We start from the raw sequence: 3,718 nt of genomic DNA, 5'->3' as shown, positions 1-3,718 counted from the left end.
TTTTTGTAACTTTGTCAAACTTTAATTCATGTTTTCAATTCTTAAAAAGTGTATTTGAAATATAAATTTGCCAAGATTTGGTAAAATTGCGATAAAATTATTTGTCTAGCATTACTTGATTGTGAGTTAAACGAATTTAAAATTGGGTTGGATGCACTAGTGGGCAAATTAAATTCTTATTTAAAAACTAGGCTTATGATCAAAGTTCAATTGTTCGTTGATATCTGTATCAATATATTATTAATTTATTCCATATGTATAAGTATAAAACATTTCTTATGTTGATGGAACATATAATCCACCAATGCTTTAGTAAATATACAAGTTAAAAAAAATGCAAGCTATGTAAAATACTAGCACAAGGGCGACCCTATATCAAATCTAATAAAAATTATGGCCGCTTAGGACAATGTCAACAAGTTTACTATAATTTCATACAGTTTTGATGCGCTTATCATGCTTTCAATGTTGCAATGAAATCTTTTATACTAGGACTTGAATCAATTTGAAATCAAAGCCACACCGCCGAATAAGATTAGAACAAATTCGAGAAAATTAGAATAAAATATTCGAACGGAAATACATCACAAAACAATTCCATAAAGGCCACACCAAGATTTATGTGGAAAAACCCAGGAATGAGAAAAAATCACGGAATCACACCTCTAAGAAATTTCCACTACGAAGAATCGGAAATATACAAAAATAAATACTCAAATCTCTCTATAATCAATAGATCTTACGAGACGTTGCTCCAAACTCTTCCTTTTGATCTCACAAGAAATTGCATGTTAAAATCCTCCTCCGCGAGACTTCTCTGCTTCACGAGTGATCATCGAGAGTACTGCACGTGAGAACTTTGGTCCTTCATTGATCAAAATCACTAACTTAAGAATTTGTTTAGGACGAAACTCACGTGGGACTCGGGGGAGGATCGACCGATCTTCAAGAGATTGGGGCTGCCTCCCCCTCCTTCCTATTCCTCCTTTTCCTTTTTCCCTTGTTTTCTTTTTCTTTCTTTCTTTTCTTACTTTCTCTCCTAGGCCCTTTCTAATTTAAATCCCTTATAATCTGAAATCCTGATTTTTTTTTTAATTCTTATTCCCTATTTTAAAACCCTTTCCTAAAATTTGAAATACCATTTTATTCTCTTTTTTATTTTAAGTTTTTATCTAAAATAAGTCAAGCCTCTTTATAAATAGGAGGTGATGTGCTTAGATTTAGGAGTCTTGTTTTTGAATTTGAATTCAGAATTGTCTTAGTGTTTTCCTTTCTTAAAAGTTGTATCCGACGACGAGGAAGGCGCTCCAGTTGTAACCCTGTTCGAGGTGGTGATTTCTCCGCCTTTCCGACTTCGTCCTAAGCCTTGACAGCCCTTGGGCCCTGTTGCCTCCTTCCAGCTCCACCAGTCATACCTCCTTCTATAGCTTCCCTGCAGGTCGCACCCTACCTGCTGCTCCTTCCAGTGCTCCTTGCCCTCCTGCCAGCAGTCTTCTTCCTCCTTCCAGACCACTGCACCACCCCTGTCTCCTCCAGCCATCACAGGCACCTTGTCCCTGCTTCTAGCTGGTCCTCTAGCTGCATCCCAACTGCTGCAGGCCTCCTTCCTGCAGTCCCGCAGCCTTTGTTGTTAGAAACGGTGGAGCCCTGGTGGAGCCCGGTCCATTATGCTTGGGCAGTTACTTTGCTTTGGAGAGTCACACCTCTTCACAAATAACCACTCCTGCCTTCCTCTTTTGTGAAGTGAAGAATCTCTTCGCTCTCTCCTGATTGTCCCTGCGTCTAGCTGGTCCTCTAGCTGTCTCAGTGCATCCCAACCGCTGCAGGCCTCCTTCCTGCAGTCCCGCAGCCTTTGTTGTTAGAAATGGTGGAGCCCGGTCCATTATGCTTGGGCAGTTACTTTGCTTTGGAGAGTCACACCTCTTCACAAATAACCACTCCTGCCTTCCTCTTTTGTGAAGTGAAGAATCTCTTCGCTCCCTCCTGTTCGTGATAAAAGCTTTGGATGACTCTCCTTAGGTTTAGTAGTCACTCTTTGAGTTCTTCTTCAGTTTCCTCGGGATAGAAGAAGGTTTCCTTGGGGCAGAGGAAGAGAAGTGCAAGGAGGAGCAGTTCCTTGCGGCAGAAGGAAGAAGAAGGAAGAAGAAGGAAGAAGAAGGAAGAAGAAGGTAGAGGAAGAAGATTGTTCTCCCTAGGCTTCTTCTTGGTGGCTTGTGGCAGGAGAAACTGGGTTTATTTCTCTTGTAAGTTTTGTCTTCTTCACTTCTTCAGTGTGTCTCGGTGCAGAGTTTTCTTTGGTATATCTCGGTATAGAGAGAGAACTAAGAGAGAAGAAGATAGAGAGCAACGAAGAGTGAGAGATTCCAGTGTGTCTCGGTGCAAAGTTTTCTTTGGTATATCTCGGTATATAGAGAGAACAGAGAGAGAAGAAGATAGAGAGCAACGAAGAGTGAGAGATTCCTCTTGTAAGTCGAGATGATTGACTGAAATTCCTGAAGTAGTAAAATCTTCTGCAACTCCGTGGACGTAGGCAATTTGTCAAACCACGTAAATCTGTGTGTTTTACTGTGTTGTTCTTTTCTGGTGTGATTTTTCTCGTTCTATTTTTCACTTTGTCGATTGTTCTCCTGTTTGATTTATACATATACCACATCAACTGGTATATCTAGATCTCGCAACAACAACTGATATCAGAGCTTTGTTCGGATCTGATGAAAAATGATGACTGCAGATGAAGTGAAAGTTTCAAGGATCGAGAAGTTTGATGACACAGATTTTGGTTATTGGAGAATGCAGATAGAAGATTATCTTTATGGGAAGAAACTTCATCTTCCGTTATTGGAGAAAAGACCCGAAAGGATGGATGAGACTGAATGAAATTTGTTGGATCGACAAGTTCTGGGGGTTATTCGATTGACCCTATCGAGGTCCATTGCACACATCGTCGTCAATGAAAGGACGGCTGCAGATCTCATGACAACCTTATCAAGTATGTATGAAAAGTATCGAATAATAAGATGCACTTGATGAAGAAGTTGTTCAATTTGAAGATGGCGGAAGGTGTTTCTGTTGCTCAAAACCTTAATGTTTTTAATATTATCACAAATTAATTGTCGTCTGTGGAAATTGATTTTGATGATGAGATATGTGCACTGATCTTGTTGGCTTCATTGCCAGATAGTTGTAAAACCATGAGGATAGCAGTTAGCAGTTCTGCATGTAGATCTAAACTGAAATATGATGATATTCGTGATTTGATTTTGGCTAAGGAAGTTCGCAGGAAAGATTCTGGCGAGGTCTCAGGTTCGAGTTCGATACTGAATGTTTACTGAATGTTGATTTCACTCCTGAAAGGCTAGCAAAGAAGCATTAGTACTAGCTCAGGGTAAGAAAACTGGCATATTATATTTGACTACAGATTTACTCAAGCGTGGACACAAAAATCAGAAGTGCATTGTGGGGAAACAGAAGAATGTCGGTTTCTTGAAAGGTGACAGAGCGCCAAAACTGGATATTTTACACAGATGCGTGAGGACTTTCTCCAGTAGCATCTCTTGGAGGCCCTATTTACTGTATAAATGTAAGATTTAAAAATCTATCAGAGGCCACAGTGCAGGGCAGTGATGGAAGTGAAGAGAAAATTGGGGCCGGGGTTGGGTCCGGGGCACCTATTCCTATTGTTCCACAGACAGATGTTGAAGGACCATAGAGCTATGAA

This window comes from Phalaenopsis equestris, unplaced genomic scaffold, assembly GCF_001263595.1.
Source record: "Phalaenopsis equestris unplaced genomic scaffold, ASM126359v1 Scaffold000074, whole genome shotgun sequence".
In the NCBI taxonomy this organism is placed as follows: domain Eukaryota; kingdom Viridiplantae; phylum Streptophyta; class Magnoliopsida; order Asparagales; family Orchidaceae; genus Phalaenopsis; species Phalaenopsis equestris.
This window is presented reverse-complemented; position numbering follows the sequence as displayed.